Raw genomic sequence first — 25,404 nt, 5'->3', positions numbered from 1 at the left:
ACTATTAGATCAGGGTCCAGGCCTAGTCAATGTTGTAACAAGTATCAATACCTATGAGAATGTAGTACCTCGACCGGGAGCGAGAGAATGGAACATACTCCCACAATCCTCAGCTGGATAGGAAAAGGAACAAAATTAACATTTATCTATTGCTGGCATTTGAAAGGCAGTCAAAGAATAGTCAATAAAAACTCCTGCACAGAGTATGAATTTAAAATGGATAACCTTTATATAAAATAAATACATTAATATCTACCCCCTACCTAAACTAGGATTGTTGCAGGATGAGCGCCAACTTACTTGGAATGTAACAGTATGTATAAATTGATGGTATTAACATGATAAGCAAATACACATTTTTGTTACCATAACATAGTGCCCAATCACTGTATAAATACAACAATAAATGTAATTATAACTCAGTTCCTAAAGTCAATAATCAGATACTAAGAAATGTCACTACATCTAAGGTGTTGTGCTAAGAGTGTGCACATATATCATGAATCAACCGTCAGCATGCTTTCTCAGAAAGTTCCAGCACTTCTCGGTTTTCTTATCCACGTACTTAGTTTTAAGAGTCAGCATATTAAAATGATAGGTGTTCCATGTCAGGAAAAGGGCAAGCAGAAAAAACAAAACAAAACATATTAAGGGCCAACAAATATATAAACTGGAAAATAAATAGAAGCATGTGTGCCACTTGCAAACCTGGTTTCTTGATGTGTAGCACAGCTCTGCAGGTGGGACTGCCCTGGTGGTAGCACTGGCTGGTTGGGCCAGGAAAGCTTCCTACTTTCTGTAAATCCCCTTTCTGGGTGGTGATGCAGGACTGGCTCTACCATGGGGTGTACAGTGATGAGAGACACTGTCGGTCTGGGGCAGTGTGTGATGTTGGCAGCATCTTGACTTTGTGGTAACCTAAATGTCCCAGGTTAGGAAAAAGGTTGTAAATAGATGTACCCTGGTACTTTAACTTTTGTCATTATCCTGCCAGGCCTCAGGGAATATTGTCAGGCCACAGGCTTTTCTTTTTCTTTGCTATTGCACGCCATAACCTGCGTGATTGGCCCCGGGACACAGCTCTTCACATTTCTTATTATTATATATTATTTTCAGGTCACGTGTGAAAGAAACACTTTGCCCAATATGGGAAATTGTGTGTTGCCTTCACTCTTGCTTGCAGGGGGGTTAATATACTGGTAGTATGCCTGGGTTTGGGACATCCAGCTACGTTAAAGAGGTTATTATGCTTCAGCGTGCCTGCTTTTCAACACAACATAACTCCCAGTGCCTCACGAATAACATTTCCGTTTATAGCCATTTTATTTTTCGGGGCACCGTTTTACTGGGGCCACTTGGCAGAACTGGGGCATACAGGCCTCCTGACTTCACCCTGAATAACTTCTCTTTAGCCAATGGGAGGCTGCAGAATAAGAAGCCAATTTCCGATTCTTCTTTTTTCTTCTAGCCACTTTGAGTGTGGTAGCCTGGGGGTACAGCACAGGCTCGGCTTCACCCTCAGTCTCTTGTAAGATGTTGTGCAATTCATTCTGAGTGGGGCTGCGAGGTGGAGCCACTGAAGTCAGTAGTGTACAATGCTTGTTTTTTCTTCCTTTCCCTTTCACCACCAATCTTATTTTCTGGAGGTTTACATGGCCGCATAACACTGCAAGGGGGCACAGACTGGGCATAAAACAAGCCTCTACAAAAATGAAAAAGCCAGCACATTTACATTTATTCCTTAACATGTTCTTTTTGCATTCTTTTTAGTTTGGGCTATTAGGTGGTACTGAAAGTGCTACCTTTAAAGCAGAAACTATTGTCTTTAAAATAAGAGCTTCAAATATGGGATTTGAATGAGGGTCTGTATTGCTTTTCCAATGGAGATTACATTTAAAGAGGGATACCCAGTTGCAATACCTCCCATTCCCTGCCCCTAGCCAATGTAATTTCTATGGCTAATCCCACCAATTTCTGCCCATCTCAGGACCCTTTGATTTTGTGTGAGCTCTTCCATGGAGGCAGCCATCTTGGATGACTGCCTCTAAGGAAGCTGTCTGGGAGCGAGGCAAAACTAGTGCCCATCTTTCAATAGTTATTTTGCAGTGACAAACACTTTGCATCTTTAAAATAGTAATTTGCATTTTGGGACATTTTTTTTTCTTCACTTCATGGATTTTCTGGGAAGCCGTAATTGTTGATTTGAAAAATGTTTCCCCAAACTACCCAATTGCAGCCTACCTTTATTAATATCTTCACCACCTAACAGAATTATTTTTTTTTCCAAGTTTGTCGCAGGGAAAGACGCCATTTGAGCAATGGTGGTGATCATGAAGTACACACATTGCGCTGTCAGTGGCAACCAACCCCTCTCCAAGATATTTGGAAACTCAGCGGTGAATTAGTCAGGTTGTTGTTTCTCTGTGTTGCCAGCTACACTAGGAGCGTGGTGACGTGATGTCCATCACTGATGGTTGGTGGGCAGCCATCTTTCTCTCCCCTCTCTCACTGGTTTCATCTCTCGGGTGCCATTTGGTGTAGTGTGCTACCAGTGCTGGTGTGGAGGAGCCAGAGGACTGTGATTTAGCAGGGCCCATAGATCAGGTTAGTCATGGTACATGGAGGTGAGACGCGGATATAGCAGAAAAGACAGCACCTCGTCTGTGGAAAGCATTTTACCCACTAGACATGAGGTCCATTGACACTCTCAGGGTAATTCATAGAATCCAGCGCACAAGTAGCGCACGCGGCTGGCGCACAGCGTGCGCCTGCGATAGTCTGCGCCAGGCACGTGCGCTAAAACAGATTTCCGCGCACAGCGTATTCATGGATTTCAAGCTCCCAAAACAGCCGTGGCGCAGAGAATCGCAGCGAGCCTGCAGCAGCGCCAGTAACGCCCCCAAGAACGCCCTCGCGCACGGAAAAGCCATCAAAAGCGCTAAATCATCGCTAAGGGCTGCGCTAACCCCGGACCACTTCACAGGGCAGGCAAACAAGGAAAGCAAAGCGGGCAATCTCCAAATCAGGAGTACGCGGGAAGTACTACACGCGACTAGGCAGGGAACGTGAATCACAGGGGTACGCGGGAATCATCACACGCGAACAGCCAGGGTGCGTGTATTACAGGGGTAGCGGGAAGTACAACACGCGATGGGCCAGGGAACGTGTATCACAGGGGGACGCGTGAAGTAGAACACGCGATAGGCCAGGGAACGTGCATCACAGGGGTACGCGGGAATCATCACACGCGAACAGCCAGGGTGCGTGTATTACAGGGGTAGCGGGAAGTTCAACACGCGATGGGCCAGGGAACGTGTATTACAGGGGGACGCGTGAAGTAGAACACGCGATAGGCCAGGGAACGTGCATCACAGGGGTACGCGGGAATCATCACACGCGAACAGCCAGGGTGCGTGTATTACAGGGGTAGCGGGAAGTTCAACACGCGATGGGCCAGGGAACGTGTATTACAGGGGGACGCGTGAAGTAGAACACGCGATAGGCCAGGGAACGTGTATTACAGGGGTACGCGGGAATCATCACACGCGAACAGCCAGGGTGCGTGTATTACAGGGGTAGCGGGAAGTTCAACACGCGATGGGCCAGGGAACGTGTATCACAGGGGGAGGCGTGAAGTAGAACACGCGATAGGCCAGGGAACGTGCATCACAGGGGTACGCGGGAATCATCACACGCGAACAGCCAGGGTGCGTGTATTACAGGGGTAGTGGGAAGTTCAACACGCGATGGGCCAGGGAACGTGTATTACAGGGGGACGCGTGAAGTAGAACACGCGATAGGCCAGGGAACGTGTATTACAGGGGTACGCGGGAATCATCACACGCGAACAGGCAGGGTGCGTGTATTACAGGGGTAGCGGGAAGTTCAACACGCGATTGGCCAGGGTACGTGTATCACAGGGGTGCGTGGGAATTATCACATGCGAATAGGCTGGGTGGGCCCCCACAGGTGTACCCTGTACACCCTCCCCGGCCCCTGCAGGCAGCCCACAAAACAGTGGACTACCCTGCACACCTGATCATGTCCCCCTGCACCCCCATCCACCAGGGGCACCCTCCACCAGGCCCCCACCCATGTCTCCCACCACCCCCACCCCCCAGCAGTGCAGGGGCACCTGCCATCAGGCCCCCATCCATGTCTCCCACCACCCCCAACCCCCATCCACCAGGGGCACCCTCCACCAGGCCCCCACCCATGTCTCCCACCACCCCCACCCACCAGCACTGTGGGGCACGTGGCCAGCAGGCAGTCAGGCAGCAGCCGATGGCAGGTGGGAGCGTGCTCAGGGTTCTTGGGGACTTAAATTCGGCCTCCTGGCCAGGAGCGTGGTCTTTCGTGTTAGAACGCATGGACAGCCTGATAGGGAGTGATTTTGCACCTGAAAACCCCACACTCATCGCGCGAAAACCCGTCACCAGCATATGTGCGTCAATAGTTACCTGCACGTGCAGTGTCAAAGCGTGTGATTGGTGAAAAGTGAGCGACACGCAGGAGTGTCGAAGCGCGTGATTGGTGAAAAAGGATCCACATGCAGGAGTGACAAAGCGTGTGATTGGTGAAAAGTGAGCTACACGCAGGAGTGTCGAAGCGCGTGATTGGTGAAAAAGGATCCACATGCAGGAGTGACAAAGCGTGTGATTGGTGAAAAGATACCTACACGCAGGAGTGCCAAAGCGTGTGATTGGTGAAAATGGGCCAAGCACGTACACGCCGTAAGTGACGATGTACGTGTGGGCCTGTATAAAAGGTAGTGTTGAACACAATTTCCTTGTACGTGCTTTTCGTGGAGAGCGAGTGGGTGAATTCGGTACTTCTTGTCATTTCACACGCGATTTACTTCACGGCGTTTCCAGTTCGTACTCCCTGTTACCTCTGATAGCTCTTTTCTCTTTTTCCTCTTGTACTGGTTTTCCTGGGCCTGTTCCCTCAAACAGTGTCCCCTTCTACAGTTGTCCTGTCTCCTCAGACAGCGTACACCTCTTCTTTTGGCGGGGGTGTTGCCAACCAAAAGTGCTATTTTTTCACGCTCTTTTACCTGGCAGACGGTGAGTCACGCACGTATCTAACATCTGTGCTTGCCCCGTGTGTAGCCTACCCCTTCAGAGGTCAATCTAGGCCGCGTGTGACACGCATACGTTCATTGTGTTACTGGATGCCACAGCGTAGGGCAGGGTTTTCCATCAGCACACGTGGTCTAGGAGGGGTATTGTGCACGTTCCTTAACTTTTTTGGGGTGCCTGTGCGTTGCGTGACCCGTCATCTTTCCCCAGGGGTGTCATATAGCCTTGCCACTGCACTAGGGTACGAATACCATCTGGTACCCAACCCCTTTGACACCCAATTGCCCAGGACAATTGTGCACACCCACTCCCATACGCACAATACCATCAGTGCCATGGTTGGGAGGCGTGCAAGCCGTAAGGGTGGCAAAGGTGGCCGAGCCACACGTGGTGGCCGTGGAGGATCCAACAGGGGACGTGGTTGTGACTTGCAGGGCGCCCCCAGTCAGGGACACCCATGCCCCCCCCCCCCCCATTTGAGAGTCATGTGGCTGATACCAACCCTGATCAGCCCATGTCGGACCAGGCCATTGTGGCACCAGACCTGTCCGAGGGTGATTCCATCGCTGACATCCAGGTCAGCAGGTCCACTGCACGTGCACCGGTGCACATTGGTGTCATCAGGGCACGCGCATCTATGCCAGATAGGTCATCTGCTGGCCCCCGTAGCCAGGGTGTGGCTCAATCCACCCCACCTCTCATACACCCTGCCAAGACTGTGTCGGTCCTAGTTCATGCACCTCAGATCAGGCCTGACCCCATCCCACTACCCCCAATGCCTGCACCTACTCCCATGCTGAGTGGGCAATCACACACACCCAGTACAGAGTCCACCACGGCTCCTGCCCCTAGTGTCCACAGCGGCGTAGGACACTCTGGATCCCCACCCCCTTCCAAGCGCAAGAGGAAGAGTGCACGTCCGGCACAGGCTGATGCCCCAGACACGGCTGCACAGTCCGGCCCATCAAGGAAGCCAAGCTTCACAGACGCCGAACTTAATGCACTTGTTCAGTATGTGTCAGATCATGATAGGGAAATGGTCATCGTTGCAGGGTCCAAGACCACACATGCCAGACGCCAGGCACACTGGCAGACCATTGCTGACAGAATAAGTGCCCTTGGAGTAGTGAGGCGCACAGCTAGTGATTGCCAGAAGCGCTGGAATGACCTTAAGCGCAGGGCAAAGGATAAGCTGGCCTCAAGTCATGCCGCAACCTTGGTGACTGGAGGTGGGTCCCCAGCACAGGAAATAGAACTCACACCACACGAGTCCGTAGCTGGATCCTACGTCACCGAGGGACAACTCCAAGGTGTGGGAGACCTCCCTGATTACGAGGCATCATCCGGTGAGTGCACATGCATGTGTGTATTATCCATGTGCATGGTGTGTGTGTGAAGCATTCATGTTGGGTGCCTGTCAAGGGGGTGTGTGGCAGAGTTGATAGTGGCACCCATGTGCCTCATCCAGTATGTTCAGTGCAACACCATCTGGCCACAGCACTATCCCTACTGGCAACAGTGCACAAATGGGCCAACACCATGGAAGTCGCCCTTGATTAGTAATTTTGTCACTACATTGTTGCTCATACTCCCCTGTCTATTCATCTGATGTCTTACATACCATTCCTCTCCTTTCCCCCAGCCATTCAAGTTTCATCTTCACATGCCTGACATGCAATGATACCACATGCTAATGCGTCCTCTGTATATAAATGCCTACCAACATGCAGTCATACTGTGGATGTAGCCTTGACATCCACCTCCTTCCTGGGTCCTTTGGTACCGTCTGGTTCCAAGCCCCATTCCCTCACACTCCATGCTGCTCTTCATGGTCTATCTTCCATGACTTCTACAGTTCAGACCATCGTGCCCTACGCACGACACCTGCTTGCCAAAAGTCAAATGAGGGCAGCCTGCCCTCCAATGCGACCCACCCTATTGCTGACCAGTGCATCTGAGCCTACTCTAAGCTAACTCTCACTGACATCTGCTCATACATGCCTTTGCCTGTCCCATAGACCCTTCACATGGTCCCTGTCCTCTCTCCTTGCTCCTCTTCCACCATCATAGGTGGGACCCGTTGGGGTGTACTCCTGGCCTCCTTCCAATCCTCAGATACCACTATTGATGTGCATGGTAATGGGAGCGTCTCAGTCCAAGGCCCTTAGGCCAACCTCAATCTCCTTGAGAAATGCTACCCACATCTCATCAACTTCCTTACCTCTCCTGCTGTCCCCCCTCCTCTCTCCTCATCAATCCTGCACTGCCTCCCTGCACCCTCCCATGAACCTTCTCCGCCTCCCACTCCAACTCCTACACATGCGGCACCTCTGATCTCTAGCACTCCCCGTAAGTCCTACAAGGCTGTCAACCTCCTCCACAATTACACTCCTCTCACTGCGGCTGCATCAGGCATTCCTCCGATAACTGTCACTTACATGAGGTTATGCACCTTGACATCCTTGGTCTCATGGAAACATGTCTGACGGCCAGCTCTGTCTGCACCCTTGACCCTCTCCTTGGCCCGCCACTACTGTGCAGGGGGGGTGTGCCCTTGGCTTCCCTGAGGGTATTCCTGCCACTGTCACACCTACTTAGACCTACTCCACTCTGGAATGGCTTGTGTGAGGTTTCTGTCCACCACACCTTGACAATCTCAAACAGTGCGTACTGTGTCTGGGAAAACTGGTCAAATGTACTACTTCCTTTCTGAGTGTCCTCACCTCTCCTCCTCACTCATGTCCCCAGACACAGAATTCCTCATCCTTGGTGCGGTACGCATCCACCTGCATGCCTGTTGACGCCCCCACGTGACCTTTCTGTGACCTCAGCAACTCCCTCTCACCCTCTAGACTCCCGTCTGTCCCTACTCATTCTGCAGGGCACACTCTTGATGCTCTGATCTCATCTGACTTTCCCCTCTCCGTCCATCTCTGCACTCCTCTCTCCTGGAGTGATCACATTCTCCTCTCCTCCCAGCTCACCCTCAACACCCCACAGGCAAAGCCACCCTCACCACTGTCACACACCTTCTTGGTATTCCGACCCATGAAGTGTGTGTCAGTCGAGGCTCATGCTGCCAAAATCTCCCCCCCATCCAGCTCCCCCTTAGGCTCACTCCCATCCTGACAGGGCCCACTCCATGCTCCACTCCATGTCAGGTACACTGGATGTCTTAGCCACGGTCATGACCACCTGTCTGAAGCCCCATGCCAATGCAGAGTCCTGGCATGACTCGGATCTTGGGAACCCAAACCACAGGTGCCGGGTGGCAGAGAGGGAATGTCCTGCATCATGGCCATCCTCTGGCAAACTGGCCTGCCACATGCTCCAAAGGCAATAGCGCCTCACCCTTCTCACCAAGATGAGATCCCCAATCCAAGGGCACATATCTGCGGCATGTGACAACTCTGCAGGACACATAGAAATCTGAAAGGACCTTGCCGAGCCAGAGGCAGTGTGTACCTCCCCTGTCCCCTCCGAGCCCACAGCACAGCATGATTGTCTCTGTACCCCTATAGGCCACCCCCCCAGCACTTGTCTGCGCCTAACACCATCTGCCCTTGACGTCAAGTCCTACTTACCTTGTACAGCACTTCCAGCCGCCACTCCCCCTTGCACTTCATTGTGCCACCCACCCCTGCACTTGCGTGACATGAATGACACCAGCACCAGTAGTATTGTTGACTGGCATCCCCTTCTGCCCCACCACCCCTCAGTGCTCCGCTGCACCTACAAACATTACTTGACCGGTGCTTCACGAATGCAAAATTATTCCGTTACAGGTGTTGGGGAGGTGGAATCACAATGTTTGCATTATGTTGATGTAGACAAGGCACTGTGCATCGTTGCCAATTTGGACTAGCAGATCCATGTACAACATGTATACTAATTGATGTGACGATGCAATGTCAGGACCAGAGTGGTTGAAATCCAAAAAAGTAGCCCTCCTCTCCCTCTTCACTTGGTGGCTATGTCACATGCCATGTGTGTGATGGCATGTGCCTTTGACATGGCAATCACCGCCCAATGTGTGATGGCAGTGCTAGGCATCAAGGTGAGCAGGCGTTGCTCTCCAATCAGTACATAGTATGCCCTGAGCCTCCCCTACAGACCCAGTGATGGTGAATGCATAGGAGGACTCCCAGTCATGTAGGACATGTGTCGTAGGACTACTGCCTATGTTGTTCATCAGCCCTTGTTGCATGCCATGGTGCTAATGCCTGTTTCCATTTTTCTCTTTCATGTCTTTGCAGGGGACGAAGCACTTGTTGATGCTGGGGATGTGGTGGTGGAGCCGTCCCAGGAGGGCAACCCGGGCCGACCTACCACAAGTGAGGGACGTGGTGTGTTTGTGGGTGAAAACCCACAAGTGCTGCAGGCCGTGCTGTCGAGGGGTGTCTCTGGGGGTTCCTCCCCCGAGCAGTATTCAGGTGTAGACTCGGAGGATGACACCTATGTGCAGTCGCAGGTGAGTGTTCTTGGGAGAGAATCTCCTCTGTCCGACCCACCTGCAGCCAGGCCATTGGCCTCAATGGGGATGTCAGTGTCGGCAGATCAGCCTCTGGTGGTTACGGATGCAGGGCCACACCACCCAATCTCTGATCCTGTTCCTGGGGCTGCAGATCAGAGAGGGAATGCAGTCCTGCAGCCTGAGGCCTTGCCGGCACAGCAAGGCGCAGTCCGCCTTGCCCCAGGCAGGTGTGGTGCCCGTCAACGTGGTGGCCGTATGCCACCTGGCAATACCGTATGGGAGCAATCCATCTACGGTATGGCCACCCAACAGGCAGCATCATCCGAGATGATTGCACAGGCCATGGATAGGGTGGCCACTTCCATTGTCCCCCCAGAAAGGCTGATGGAGCGACTGGAGCAGGCTACAGAGTCCATCTGCCAGGCACACAGGGAGGATATGTTGGCGTCCAACATGGACAGGCGGGCGGCACTGGCGACTCTGGGGGAATCACTTTCCATGGAGTCCCAGCGCCACAGGGAAGCCCTGAGGGAAGAACTCCGTCACCTCAGGTCGACCCTGTTAGAGCTTGAGGCTTCATCCCATAGAAGGACAGAGGAGCAGCTGGAGCGTCTGACACGGACGCTCTCGGCCGAGATGCAGGCAACTCGTGCGGAGGTCAGGTCATCCCGGGAGTTACTGCATGGGGACCTCCGCATGATTATAACCCAGAACCAGAACTACCAGACCCGCCTGCTTGCAGCCATGGAGGAGCAAACTCGTGCTTTGCGTGGGCTGCCTCCCATTGTCACACCATCTTCTGAGGCAGCTCCCCCACCTCCAGAGTCAGCTGCAGGGTCTGGGCAGAGCCATAGCGACTCATCTCCCACAACAGAGTAGCCGTGTGGGCCACGAGCCTATGGGGTGTTTTCCTTTCCCATGATCCACACAGGTGGATTGTGGCGTGCATCCTGTCCTCGGACCTCATAGGTGGCCCCCCCCCCCCGCCGGCCCTTTCATGGCCATTTTTTCTCTTTTTCATTTTTATTTTGCAAGAGTGTTGCCTTGTGTGGGTACCTGGGCATACACTGTATTGTGGCTGGGCACATGCAGGCTTGTCCTGAGTTTGGTTTCGATGCTTGGGTAGCAGACATCCACACCCCTCCTGCTTCCCTTTCCATGGGCTTGCAAAGGGTGTGCCCAAGTGACAGCAAATTACACGGTGACATTGGACTCCCATGAGCTGTTGGCCAGTCCATAGTCAATACTGTGTAGACATTCATAGTGTTCATTGTTGTTGCACCTAACTATGCATGATGGTATGATATGTGCCTCTACTTACATATGTTGCTCATGTTTTGCAGGTATTTCACACAGATCTTCACAAGGGCATACTCTCTGGAGTCACACTACATGTCGGTAGATGTGCACTGACACTTTTGCATGGCGCCATCACTGTACATCTGGACGGTGAGGACATACCAGCTGAATCAGGTAATGAGACTACCATTGATTACATGCAATGTGTCTTGTTTGGGTGGGCTTCAGGGTGGGTTGGTGTGTAATTTGATAGAAATTACTCTTACACAGGTGTGTAGTAGTGGCTCCAGGGCGGTTAGCTGCTCAAGTGCGGCTATGTTCCATTTGGGGCACTGCTATTTGTGACACTGGTGTCATGTTGTGATGGCCAGTTTGTTTGCTGTCACATACCATGACATGGTGTCCTCAGTGGCGGGACTGTGAAGGGAGTGGGTGACATGGCAATGTTGTCATGTAGTGAATCGCCCGTGGCAATGCATTTTAGATTGAAGGAGTTGTGTCTTTGCGTTGTGATGCATAGCTGGTGTATGTGTAGCTAGGGGTGCACACATATTGACACTTCCATGTTAACAATCTCAGGCTGATGTGTATCTGACAGTTCATTGGCAAGTAATTTTCAGACATTGTCAGGTAGAGTCATCATTGATTGTCAGATGGTATGTGCCAGAGCAGTGTGCACTAGCCAGCACTGTGATTCCTAGGTGAAGAAGTTGGCCACCAGTTGCGTACGGGCTGCCTCCCCCCGTGCCCTTTCTCCTCCCATGCGCAGCGGGCGTGCATGTGGTTGTGGATGTGGGGGCACCACCATGTCCACGGGCAGGCCCCGGCGTGTTGCAACGTTGTGCAGGACACATGCTGCCACTATGATCCTGCACACTATTCGGGGAGCATATAACAGCTGCCCGCCAGAACGGTCAAGGGAGCGAAAGCGTGACTTGAGCACTCCGAATGTGCGCTCCACTATGCCCCGTGTAGCAATGTGGGCTGTGTTGTACCTTACCTGGGGTGGCGTGGTGGGGTTCCGGATTGGGGTCATCATGTGGGGGCTGATAGGGTAGGCACTGTCCCCTGCGGAGGTGGTGATGGGTATCATTAGTGGTGTTGTGTCATGACCCAGTATCTGACATGCATGCATGTGGAGTGGCATTCATGCTCACCAAGCAGCCATGTATCTCCATGCTGGCCAGCCTCTAGGTCCCGGCATAGGGTAGACATTCTGTAGATGAAGCTGTCGTGGGTGGACCCTGGATAGTTGGCATATACTGATGTGATGATTCCCTTGGCATTGCATACAACTTGGACGTTGATGGAATGCCAGTGCTTGCGGTTTCTATGAGCCCACTGCCACTGCTGCTAGGAACGGTATGTTCATCCTGGCATCTGGCTTGTTTATTGAAAAGTGCGCAAATTAATGCCTTGCGCGTGTAGTAGGCAGCGTGTGAGCCTCGCACCCCTGGAATCGGGTTCCCACTCCTATCGCGTGTGGAAATTCCCACGCTGCAGGCATACAGGTGCGCTGACGTACTTGCCTGTGTAAGTGGCCGCGCGCCCCTGAAATACACGTACATAGGCCAATGGCGTGTAAGCGCACTTTTGGGCAATTACACGCGATGAAATACACGTACATAGGCCAATGGCGTGTACGCGCACTTTTGGCCAATTACACGCGATGACACTCTGACGTGCAGGATTTCCACGTGTGCTCCGTCTTCACGTGCTGAGTGGGGAACGCCCGTGCGGATCACGTCAGACGCGCTTACGCGATGAGGGACTCTGGTCCAATAGAATCGCGTATGCGTGCTGACGCACTTACGCGCTAAGGGCCTTTCCTCGGATTTCACGCTGACGTGCAGGAATTTCACGTGCCAAATCACTCCGTATCAAGCTGGCCACCCGAAAACACACGGAACACCACGCTCCTGCCCAGAAGGCCGAGTTACTGCCCCCCAAGTGCCCTGAGCAGCCTCCCACGTGCTATCTGCTGCTGCCTGCCTGCCTGCCTGCCTGCTGCCACCGTGCCCTGCCATTTGGTGCCTGCACATCAGCCATCTGCAGGGGTCCAGTTGCTGTGTCCACCCCTGCTGGAACTGAAGACTCCCAACTGGGATTACATCGCTCCACAGCCCAGCCCCAGGACCCAGTTGCCCACCCACACCTGCCTCTGGGGTTGCCATGTCGGGCACTTCTACATCTGGCACCAGTGGCAACCCCAGGCCAGAGGGGCAGAGGGGCACCAGCTTCACTGCCACCGAAGTTGGTGTCCTGGTGGAGCATGTCCTGGGGCAGTATGATGCCCTCTTTGGATCGTCCCGCGCCAGCAAGGAAGGACGGGAGAGGATCTGGGCCGACTGTGTGGTTGCCATCAACGCGGAGGGGGTGGCAACCCGCAACGTCTTGAAGATCAAGAAGCGCTGGGAGGACTTGAGGTCCAGGACCCTTGTGAAGGCCCGGCGCCTCGTGGAGGGGGGCCGGGGCCACATGAGTTCCATCCAGAAGAGGGTCCTGGAACGCGTACGCCCAGCGCTCCACGCCCAGATCCTTGAGAGGGAGACCCGTCTGGAGTTGAGCGGTAAGTGTCCGAGCATCACTGTGTGAGACAGGGCATGTTGCGGTGTGCTGGTTCTATGATACTTGCCTGTATGTGTGCCATGTGCCATGTATGCATGTATGTGTGCTGGGACATCATGGTAATGCATGTGCGACCAGTGATGTGTGACCCACATGGTTGTTGCATGTGTAGAAATGCGGCATGGGGAGCACTATGCAGATTTGGGACATGAGAGCATGCCAGTCTCTGTACCTGGACATGGATGGGGGTGAGGATGGGTGCTGATGCCAGGTACATATATGGTAGCCATGTCTGTGTGCCTGACCTGCATGTCTGTGACTTGTGCATGCCATGGATGCATGACTCATGTGTGTGACAATGCACAGATTCAGTGACGCACCCACCTTACCCTTGTTTTGCCTGTGTTTGGTGTGATTGTGGCCAGATGGATGTGACTGAGGTGTAGTGTGTGCATGTGATATGCATGAGCCATGATGCATGTGAGTTACATTTCATTGAATGTTTCAAGAGTCAATTGGACATGCATGGAAATGTGCATGGCATGCACCATGCCTGTTACTGTGTGTGTTTTGCCTGGACTGACCCATGTGTTGTGGAGGGACATGATGGAAGTGTACTTTGACAGGGGTGCTCATCTGCTATTGCTTCCTGTCTAGGGGACCATTGTACAGTAGCCTGATGCTTGTGTTCTTTGTCTCCCTCTACGCAGCGGCTAGTGAAGAAGAGGGCGGAGACGGCGCTGTGGAGCAAGGCGGCGGGGATGCCCCCACGGCTGCAGCGGAAGGGGTGGGTGAGCCCCCACAGGGGCCTGCTATGGCGGGAGACGGTGAGGAGCCATCCAGGTTGGTGGTTTGCACAGAGGAGGAGGAGGCCGACACTGGTGCACACATGGGCCCTGGTGGGAGCATCCCTGCTGGTGCAAGTGGTGCAGTCCAGGGCCAGGGGCAGGAGGCAGCACAGGTCACCGTGGAGGGGCCTGTGCATGTCGCTGTCCCTGACCCTGTGAGTGCACCACCATGCACCAGCAGGGATGCCCCGTCCCAGGCCCGTCCGCAGGTAGAGGGGATGTCCATGTCAACTGACTCCCCTCCACCTGCGGCCGTGGGAACCCCTGGCCGCGTGGAGCAGGTCCTGATTGGGGTCGCGATGCGCACGGCTGTGATTCGTGATGCCGTGCGTGCTTCCCGGGAGGAGCACGCACGTCATCACGAAGTGCACCGTGCCGACGTGGCCCAATTGGGATCGGCCATGTTCGGGGGGTTCCTGCATGTGTTGGCCAATCTGACAGCCCTCTCCTCCTCTGTGCAGGCTATCCACCAGTCGTTCTCCTTGCCGTCTTCCGGCCCAGATGCCACCATGGCCCCCTGTGGACCTGCCCCGACCAATGCAGCCATCTCGGTGGGGATCCCATCCCTGCCACAGTTGGGAGTCGGAGGTCCAGCAGGGGTGGACGACACAGCAAGTGGACCCCAGCAGATGGAAGATGTGCCGGCATCATCGGGCAGGGCACGTGCACGACGGCGTCGGTGGTTACCATCAGCCTGGATGCCGTCGTGCTGGCAGAGGCAGTGGCGTCGCAGGCAGCAGCGGGCTCGACGTGGGAGGCATCATGGCTCAGGGCCATCAAGATCGGAGGGGCAGGCATCGGCCGGAGGGCAGGGCAACCCTGGCATGGCGGTGTGTTCCGTGTGGGAGGAGTTTGGCCAGCGGATAGGTGCGGAGCGGCAGCGGGCGGAAGAGGAGCGGCTCGCCATGGCCAGGGCGGAGATCTCCATGCATCAGGCATTGAGGCGGGCTGAGTGCCTCGAGGAGGCTCGCAGGGAATTTGGAGAGCACATGGGGTTGTCCCTGCGAGACCTCGGGGCCAGGACTGAGTCCCGCCTCCAGGACATTGACGTGGAGTTCGAGGATGCCCTGGCCAGCATCACCAAGTGAGCCGCAGGACTAGCCCGCTGCCTTTGTATATAGTTTTTTAGTTAGTTAGTGCTAGGTTTCCTTTATTTAATTTTTTTTTTTTTGGACCGCTTGGACAATGGCCACTTCTTTGTACATATTTTTTTAGATAGTTAGTATTAGGTTTAATTTGTGGTGTTGGGCTCATGGACCCTTGAACAATCCTGTAAATATAGTTATTTTTTGTGAGATAAATTTTTTAACTTTCATATTGGTCACACCATGTCGTAATGGTTTATCTTTCATTTCATTCTACATGTGTTTACTTTGGACAAGATCTATTCATTTTTCTATCCTTTGTTTTTTGGTTTCTCATTTTTGTTCCCGGGCATGGACCTTTTATTTGCTTTACCAGATAGTTGTCAGAGTTTACTTTATTTTTATTTTTTAATACATTTTGATATTATCTTACACTTGTGTCATTTTTTCTTTGGTTTCTTACATGCCATGATATGGGTTTTGACATTGACTTGCACCCATTGTGTATGTGTGTGTGGCGGACATGTGTTCTTTTGCTTACTTGCCTTTGGGGTTGTGTCATGTGATTGCATTCACTATGTGGGTGCATGCAATCCTTGCCTGGGTGTTTGTGCTGGGTATGCTGGTCATTACTGCCATTATTGTGTATCGTCAGGACCAGGGGACAGGGGGACATGGGTGGGGGCCTGCTGGCAGGTTGCCCACAGTGCTGGGGGTGGGGGTGGTGGGAGACATGGGTTGGCCATGGGTGGGGGCCTGCTGGCAGGTTCCCCACAGTGCTGGGGGTGGGGGTGGTGGTAGACATGGGTTGGCCATGGGTGGGGGCCTGCTGGCAGGTTGCCCACAGTGCTGGGGGTGGGGGTGGTGGGAGACATGGGTTGGCCATGGGTGGGGGCCTGCTGGCAGGTTGCCCACAGTGCTGGGGGTGGGGGTGGTGGGAGACATGGGTTGGCCATGGGTGGGGGCCTGCTGGCAGGTTCCCCACAGTGCTGGGGGTGGGGGTGGTGGTAGACATGGGTTGGCCATGGGTGGGGGCCTGCTGGCAGGTTGCCCACAGTGCTGGGGGTGGGGGTGGTGGGAGACATGGGTTGGCCATGGGTGGGGGCCTGCTGGCAGGTTGCCCACAGGGCTGGGGGTGGGGGTGGTGGGAGACATGGGTTGGCCATGGGTGGGGGCCTGCTGGCAGGTTGCCCACAGTGCTGGGGGTGGGGGTGGTGGTAGACATGGGTTGGCCATGGGTGGGGGCCTGCTGGCAGGTTGCCCACAGTGCTGGGGGTGGGGGTGGTGGGAGACATGGGTTGGCCATGGGTGGGGGCCTGCTGGCAGGTTCCCCACAGTGCTGGGGGTGGGGGTGGTGGTAGACATGGGTTGGCCATGGGTGGGGGCCTGCTGGCAGGTTGCCCACAGTGCTGGGGGTGGGGGTGGTGGGAGACATGGGTTGGCCATGGGTGGGGGCCTGCTGGCAGGTTGCCCACAGTGCTGGGGGTGGGGGTGGTGGTAGACATGGGTTGGCCATGGGTGGGGGCCTGCTGGCAGGTTGCCCACAGTGCTGGGGGTGGGGGTGGTGGGAGACATGGGTTGGCCATGGGTGGGGGCCTGCTGGCAGGTTCCCCACAGTGCTGGGGGTGGGGGTGGTGGTAGACATGGGTTGGCCATGGGTGGGGGCCTGCTGGCAGGTTGCCCACAGTGCTGGGGGTGGGGGTGGTGGGAGACATGAGCAGGTGTGCAGGGTAGTTCCCTGTGGTGTGTGCTGCCTGCAGGGGCCGTGGAGGGTGTACAGGTAATGCCTGGGAGCTCACAGCCAAATCGCGTGTGCAACTTCCCGCTCACCCCTCAAATCCACGTTCCCTGCCATATCGCGTGTGGAACTTCCCGCGCGCCCCAGAAATCCACGTACCCGGCCATTTCGCGTGTGGAACTTCCCGCGCGCCCCAGAAAACCACGTACCCGGCCATATCGCGTGTGCAACTTCCCGCGCGCCCCTGAAAACCACGTACCCGGCCATTTCGCGTGTGCAACTTCCCGCGCACCCCTCGAATCCACGTTCCCTGCCATATCGCGTGTGGGACTTCCCGCGCGCCCCAGAAATCCACGTACCCGGCCATTTCGCGTGTGCAACTTCCAGCGCACTCCTGCAATCCACGTACCCGGCCATATCGCGTGTGGAACTTCCCGCGCGCCCCTGAAAACCACGTACCCGGCCATTTCGCGTGTGCAACTTCCCGCGCACCCCTCGAATCCACGTTCCCTGCCATATCGCGTGTGGAACTTCCCGCGCGCCCCAGAAATCCACGTTCCCTGCCATATCGCGTGTGGAACTTCCCGCGCGCCCCAGAAAACCACGTACCCGGCCATATCGCGTGTGCAACTTCCCGCGCACCCCTCGAATCCACGTTCCCTGCCATATCGCGTGTGGGACTTCCCGCGCGCCCCAGAAATCCACGTACCCGGCCATTTCGCGTGTGCAACTTCCAGCGCACTTCTGCAATCCACGTACCCGGCCATATCGCGTGTGGAACTTCCCGCGCGCCCCTGAAATCCACGTACCCGGGCATTTCGCGTGTGCAACTTCCCGCGCACCCCTCGAATCCACGTTCCCTGCCATATCGCGTGTGGGACTTCCCGCGCGCCCCTGAAATCCACGTACCCGGGCATTTCGCGTGTGCTACTTCCCGCGCACCCCTCGAATCCACGTTCCCTGCCATATCGCGTGTGGAACTTCCCGCGCACCCCTGCAATCCACGTACCCGCCCAGCCCATATCGCGTGTGGAACTTAACGCGCACCCCGGTATGCACGCACACGTTTATTTTTTCTCTCTGCGCGTGTCTGTGTTTGTGGGTACCCCTTTGTACGTCATTTGTCCAGGAGGGCAACAGTATTGTACATTGGTCATGTCTGTATATAGGTGCTATTTGTTGGCGCGCCTTTTAGCGCACATTTCTTGCAGGCGCAGACACGCTACCGCCTGCTTTCTTGTGGCGGTCGTGTTTGTGCCTGTTTGTGCCTGTGCGCTGCTTTGAGCGTGCGCTTTTTTGCCCTATTCTATTCCATGAATACGTGTTGTATGCGAGCGTGTGGGCGTTCCGCGCACTTGCCTCCTGAACTTTCCCCGTGCCGCCCACATTCTTCCCCATTCCGAGTGTTGTGCCCCATTTTATTCCCCATTCCGAGTGTCCCGCCCTGTGTTCCGCCTACTTTAGAGCTGTGCGCTGCGCTCGGAGTGATGGCGCAGTGGCCGTGGCGCACGACGTTGGTTGACCTGTGCGCCGGCCTGCGCCGCGCGTTATTTCCGCGCACGTCCTCTGCTTTTCTTGCGCAGGGACTTCCATGAATCGACGTGCGCTGGTTTCCCTGCGCTTTGCGCTGATTTTCGGCGCAGCGCACGCATTGGCCCCTCTGCGCCGGGATTTTCGGCGCACATTTATTCCATGAATCGTGCTGATAGTCTCCTTGCTTATCAAACCTGTTTTTATCAGATACCCTTTTTAATAAAGATCCTCTGTCCATCATCTACTCTGCCCACTTACTTTCCTCCTCCCTTTTCATAGCTGCACCCACCTTCTGTCCATCGTTATTGAATGGCTATGGGTGCATTGGAGACAAAATTGTCTGGACAGCGCTCATGTCAAACTGCGACATTACTGATTATGATCAAAAGGAATAGGGACCAGAACCATACAAACCGTTCCCGAACATGTCTTTTATCCCACATTTTAATATCACGCTACATCATTATGCCCTTTTCTCTATTGTCATTATGTTAATTGCGCCTTTCCACTAACATTCGTTCACATCGCCTGGGATTTCTACCCGCCACATTCTCAGTCACCTCCACATGGATTGTGACATCTCCCATGTCTGCATCAGAGTTGTTACTCTATGGAAAGATATCTTTCAGAACCAAGGTGCTTATGAGAGGAGTACGTTTATGCCTCTGAGATCTGCTGGTTTTTCAGTTCATGTTGTTTCTTACTCTCCCGGGCTTAATTCTGTCTCTTTCTGAAAGAAGCAACTTACTGCCTTTCCCCTTCCCTCCATAAAACTGAAACTCATGAAACATTCATGGTTAGTTTAAAAGTATGGGTCAGAACCGTTTTGGTCTTGATTGCCCAAACGATTAACATATCATGCCCGGTTTACATGACTTCCTAGATGTAGGTCCAAATTGGTGTTCTATACAAGATCGTCCCAGAACATTTTGGCTATGCAACTCTCGGAACCATAGTGTTTCTCACAGTATTAGCCTCTTTTAAGCAAAACATTGAAAAACAAATATTGGACCAACATATTCAGTGGACTGTAAACTGTTCCCATTTTTAGTTTGGACTATTAGGTGGTGCTGAAAGCGCTACATTTAAGCCAAAACTGTTGTCATTAAAATAACTTAAATATGGTAGCAATTTCCCACCTTTTTCAGTTTCACAGCCTTGCATTTTGCTGCCTGTGATTTTCTTTCCTTGTTTCCCTGAGCAGTATTAATACAAGCATTGGCAAAGCCAACAGTTATGGCGTATGTATAAGTATTAGACATTTGCCAGGCGTTGCTATTAGATGTCCAGGTACTTGCATCATTTTGCATCTACTACCATGAATGGCCAGTTCTCATCACTACAGCAGTGCCTGACTAGTTCCTTTCCCATGCCTACACATAAGCCCAAACAGTTGGCCTTGCCAATGCTTGTTTTCTTAATGCGTATAGTGTTTAAATAATTCTAACAGATAAGTATGTTATTCCATTTCTTTCCATGCATGATGTATTTCCAGCATAAAATATAATTGACACTAATACTCTGCGTCCTTTCGATTACAGTGATCAGGGAAGGTTCTGGCCACCACTTAATTGGCATGAGAGCAGTATAGCTGCCACCAGCGATCACACAATTAAATTAGGGGTAACCGTGGCTTCCATCTTTAGAATTCAGGACCTCACATGTCTGTTGAGAAAATACCACCAAGCCACAGAGGGTTAATCTGGCCCAATAGGTGAAATCTTTGGCACTAGCATCGTATGATGCAAGATCACCTGACCACACACTCATCACATTGTCACTGGTGAACTAGCATGGGAGCTGGTGTCCAAAACATATTGAGGTCCTCTTAATGAGTGACCATGAAACCGACTCAATGGTTCATGCTCATAAATGACTCTTCTTAACCTGAACCTACGCAATACAATGCATCCAAAGCAGACGCATATTAGCCTTGGTTAGGAATTTTACCCCTGTCCAATCGACAGCAAGCCTTGGTCAGATTAGCACAGATTTGTGTCCAGCTTATTATTGGGGCTCATTATAAGTTGGTCGGTGCAGTAATAACGTGCCTCTATTAAGGTACACTGACACATTGCATTACTACGAGTTGGCGGGTGAGGTTGCAGAATGACCTCCAGTTAAGAGTTGGAGGTTATTCCATCAGTTTACCAGCAAAATCCCCCATGGAGTCCAATGCGACTCCATGACATGGGGAGTTATACCGGCTACTACCACTCGTAATCCGGTGGACATTCCACCACACCAAGTGGCGGTATCAGTAAATCCGTTTGCCAGTATTCTGGTGGATTCACCACCAGAATATCAGCAAACTTGTAATGAGCCCCATTGTGCACTTCCTTTTTATATGTTCAATATACAAAGGTGTGAGGACAGGTTACAGAAAACCTGTGTTGTATACGTGTTCGGTGCGCCACATCAATGATGCCTTAGCCATAGCTTTGTGGATATCGACTGGCAGCAAACAGTGATTCATGCTGTCTCTGCATATTTGCATAGGGCGTGGAAAATAAAATAAGATCAATACAATTGAAATGTCACGCTACACCCTTAGTGCACTGATATGAAGAAAATTAAAACTACCTCTTCCAGCAATGACAACTATATAGTTGGACACACTTTGATTTTTATTGCGAAGATTATGTTAACATTAGTTTTAGGTGCACTTCTTAATTCTAACTTCTTTCTACTACTACCTTTTTATCGAAACATGGGTGTCTTGTGATAAATGTTGTCGCATTTCCCACATCCAATAACACACACTATTTCTTTCAAGAGAAGTGTGTTCATGCTATTATCGTTTGTTCATGTACGTTTACCCAGCCATGCGGCCAAACTGGACTTTTTAGACTCATTGAATAGGCTTTAGGAAGGGAATTTGGCTATGTTAAAGTGCTGAGGACGAGTATGCTTCTCTTATTTGCATAGACATGCATAATAGTGCAGCAGTTAAGGGGTTCGTGATTGTTGAAGCGATAAAGTTGAAAGGTACATTAGCCACAGCATCCGCATGTTCCACCAAATTGCATACCTCCAACACTCCTTACTGTTGTATATAGAAACTGAGAGGACCACCTTAAATGAGGGACTACTTTAAGGACTAGAGTGAAGACGACCGCAAGGGAACCATGCGAGGAAGAGGAGGGTCTTGTAGAGCCTGATACACGCAAGTCTGGAAAGGTGGAATGAAGATGGTTCACCTCACAAGTGTCTTCATCTCTGTTCTGGGCCCAGCCCCAACCTGTTACCAGTGTGCTGCTCTGTCCATACTTCCATTCCGTGACTCTGCTAGAAATGCCACAACACGTCCTATATCATTAGTGTTTAGGCCCTCAAATTTCCAACATTCGATTAATTTCACATTTTGCTCCCTTTTTACAGGTTTTCCTCCATCGTTAAAATCACTGCTTTAGAAAAAAAATTCTCCAGGTTTTCTGGGAACAAAAACCTACTGGGGACGATTCCTAAATAGTTGTGTCCTGTTGTCAATGACCTGCACACAGTGGAATGAACAAAACGCTAGCTTTGTGTAGTGAGACTGATTCACAAAAGGGAATCTGCTGGGCAGAATGAGCAACGCCGCCGGGCCGCACCAGGCGAGGCTATGCAACTGCTGCCCCATGGCAGCAGGCCCAAGAGAGGGGCAGCAGCCCTCCTCCAGGGCCCAGCTCCCCTCTTCTCCAGCACGCAGCAGACGTGCAGTCTCTGCACAACAAAAGCGCAGAAGGGTGAGGTGTGAAAGAACACCTCACCCTTCCACAATAACAAAGGGGTGCAATGAACACAGGGGAAGCAAGGGTAACCAGGCAGGGGAACTACAAAGATATTCCCCCCAGGGGCTCAGTCGGCTGCAAGGCTGGCCTGGGGGCTGGCCTCACAGCTCCCAAAGATGTACAACAAAGATCCAGGGGCTACCATGGGTCCTAAATAATGGGCTTCTTCCAGCCCAGAAGAGCACAAACTGTTTATGGACCCTGCACGGGGACCCAAACACCTTAAGGATGTTTGCTGTGTACTCAGTCTTTCTACTCTCATTTTCTTTCACGTTTCGATGTGCACTCAGCGTCCTGTTCCTATCTCAAGGCATTTCGCTGTGCACTAAGCATCGTTTTGCTACTGCAAGCGTTCGCTGTACACACAGCGTTGTGTTTTCATGTCTGCATCTAACCTGAACATTGGCCTGGCCTGTTCAAGGGAACACCAGCGGGACGGTCGACGAGTTGGCGTTTGTGTCGAGAAGAGCCCTGCGGTGCAGCCCGGGGACTGCAAATCTCTTTCTGCAGCCAAAGAAGGACCCGAGCGAATCGAACAAGTGGCGTGGAGACATCTGCGAGAGGACAACTACAGCGAGGGAACCCGGCGCAGGTAGTGACTTTGCTACTTTGTTTCAAGTAAGTCAGCTGCGGCGCCGGTCATTTCCCAGCCACAGGGCACTACAAAAGCTCCATGGTGACTGGAAGCTGACGCTTCCTACTGAAAACAAGCCGACACAAAGAAGCGGCTATTAGCCACACCACGGGGGAAGAACAGTGAATGTAAGCGTTTGAAAGCATTATTATTATATAAGCGAACTCAAGGGGAAACAAGTTTCCAGGAACAAAGGGGTTTTATAATTAACCTACAAGACACAAAGAAACATGGGGGATGAAAGCTATATTTTAACTATAACAGACAGTCACATTTTGTGGTAAATTGCACTATCATTTGGAAGCAGGCCAACAAAAAGCAGTGGCTTTTAGCCACACCACTGGGCGAAGGAGAGTGAAATTAAGCATTGCTCAAGTAAATTTTGTTACATAAACAAACTCAAGGGAAAGCAAGTTCCCAGGAGCATGAGTTTTGTTGCACACAGGCACACAAGTAAGGTGTGCATCTACACATTAACAAGGGGATTTTAAGTCAAGCTGGCAAAAACACCATGCCATAAGCAGAATCCGGGCACAGGACACCACACAGTAGCTACCTAACATGGGTAGCATCAATCATTTAAGATGGTGGTGTACTCACCATAGGGGACACCCATTATTTAGGCAGCCACAACTGTAAAAGTGCCTGGAAAAACGGGTCTCGCCACAGAACACAGCTGATAGGTAACAGACTTTTTTTATCTTTCACCAGAAGCATGGCACCCAAGAGAAAAATATTCTCGCTCATCGAGGTGCAACGCAAGGGGAGGGATGCCTTCAGGGATCCAAAAAAGAATGAGAACAAGGCCATACCCAGGAACGCTCACGTAGAGCAGAACTGGGACAACTGGTTCAAATCATTTGCAATCTTGGCAACAATCTACCTGGAAAAATTCCCTGGGGATGGGATAAAACTATGGGCATACATGGACAAAATCAAAGAGGTGAAACGCACCCACAAAGGGTGGGGGTGGCTGGCAAACGACTAAAGATTTAGGAGTATGTCAGAAAGACCAGCCGTAGAATGGGATGAAGTACAGAAAGATCTGTACATATTGAATGCCGAGCATCCATCAGAGGAGGAGGTTGCTCAAGCAACCGGGAAGACAAATAAAAACTCACAAGGGAGAAATAGAAGTTCAGAGAATGAAAAACAAAGGAAAGGAGAACAACCCTTTCGTAAAACCAGCCATGGGCGGCTAGGTCAAATGCCCGCGGACAGAGCAAAACTCATCATGCCACAAAAGCCAATATTACATGCCGGAATTATGGGAAAAATCAGTGCACATTGGGTAAGGAGTGCTGGTATAAGCACAACTGCTCCAACTGCAATGGGCAAAACCCGGCAAGCAACGGCACCAGATTACCCGCCAAAAACACCAAAAAAGAAGACCAGTAATTAAAAGCTGCCGCCATTTTTGGAACCTGGCAGAACCCCCATGAATCCAAAAATGTTTGGCAATGCATTCATGATCTATCCCGACAAAGAAATCAGTTTAGCCATCAAACAGGGTTTCAAAGAAGGTTTCATCATCCCCTTTAAAGGGGTAGGGTCCAAAAATGGTAAGAGCTAAAATTGAGAAAGCTAAAATTGAGAAAGAATTATGCTTAGGGAGGATTGCAGGCCCCTGGGAAACTATGCCGTTTCCAAACTACCTAGTGTCACCACTAGGCCTGTTACCTAAAAAAGAACCTGGAAAGATGAGGCTAATACATTATTTGTCATATCCCTGGGGCCACTCCCCCAATGATGGCATCATGCACACTGAATTTGTGGTTACCTACACACATTTCCAGGAGGCTTTAAGATTAATACAGGGCTGTGGCTGGAAAGCCCTTATGGCAAAACTGGACATTGAATCCGGTTTTAGGTTACTACCTCTCCACCCAAGTTCACAGCAATGGCTAGGTTTTACTTTCGATAAAAAATGTTATGTAGACAGATGCCTCCCCATCGGTTGCGCAGTATCCTGAGCCCTATTTGAACAATTCAGCTCTGTTTTCCAATGGGCATTTCAGAAAGAAGTACCAGGGGTCAAAGTAGTGCATTACCTGGACGATTTTCTCGTCATGGGCCCAACAGATTCGGAAGAATGCAGTAGGGCGCTGACAGAATTGGAAAAGGGGGCTGCACAATGGGGCATCCCACTAACAGCAGAGAAGACCACCAAGCCATCCACAAACATTATCTTTTTAGGAAGAGAGATAGATTCATCAGATGGCGTATGCAGAATACCCAAAACAAAAGTAGCAGAACTTTTAGAAAAAATCCAAGAGCTAAGCACAAAAAACAAGCATAAAGATTTTGCAGCCAGAATCATTCTGCAAGGAAAAGTATTTTCTGGGAGCCTGCAGTTTAAAACCAAAGCATG

At 52.0% G+C, this 25,404-nt stretch overlaps 1 protein-coding gene across 2 annotated transcripts in view; it reads left to right on the top strand.

Annotated features, from left to right (window-relative positions):
* PRR29 (proline rich 29) overlaps positions 1–25,404 on the top strand; it is a 566,376-nt gene that overhangs the window by 140,069 nt on the left and 400,903 nt on the right. The gene's annotated exons all lie outside the window — the stretch shown is intronic.

Source organism: Ambystoma mexicanum, chromosome 13 (assembly GCF_040938575.1).
Source record: "Ambystoma mexicanum isolate Mex_15411 chromosome 13, UKY_AmexF1_1, whole genome shotgun sequence".
In the NCBI taxonomy this organism is placed as follows: domain Eukaryota; kingdom Metazoa; phylum Chordata; class Amphibia; order Caudata; family Ambystomatidae; genus Ambystoma; species Ambystoma mexicanum.
This window is presented reverse-complemented; position numbering and strand designations above follow the sequence as displayed.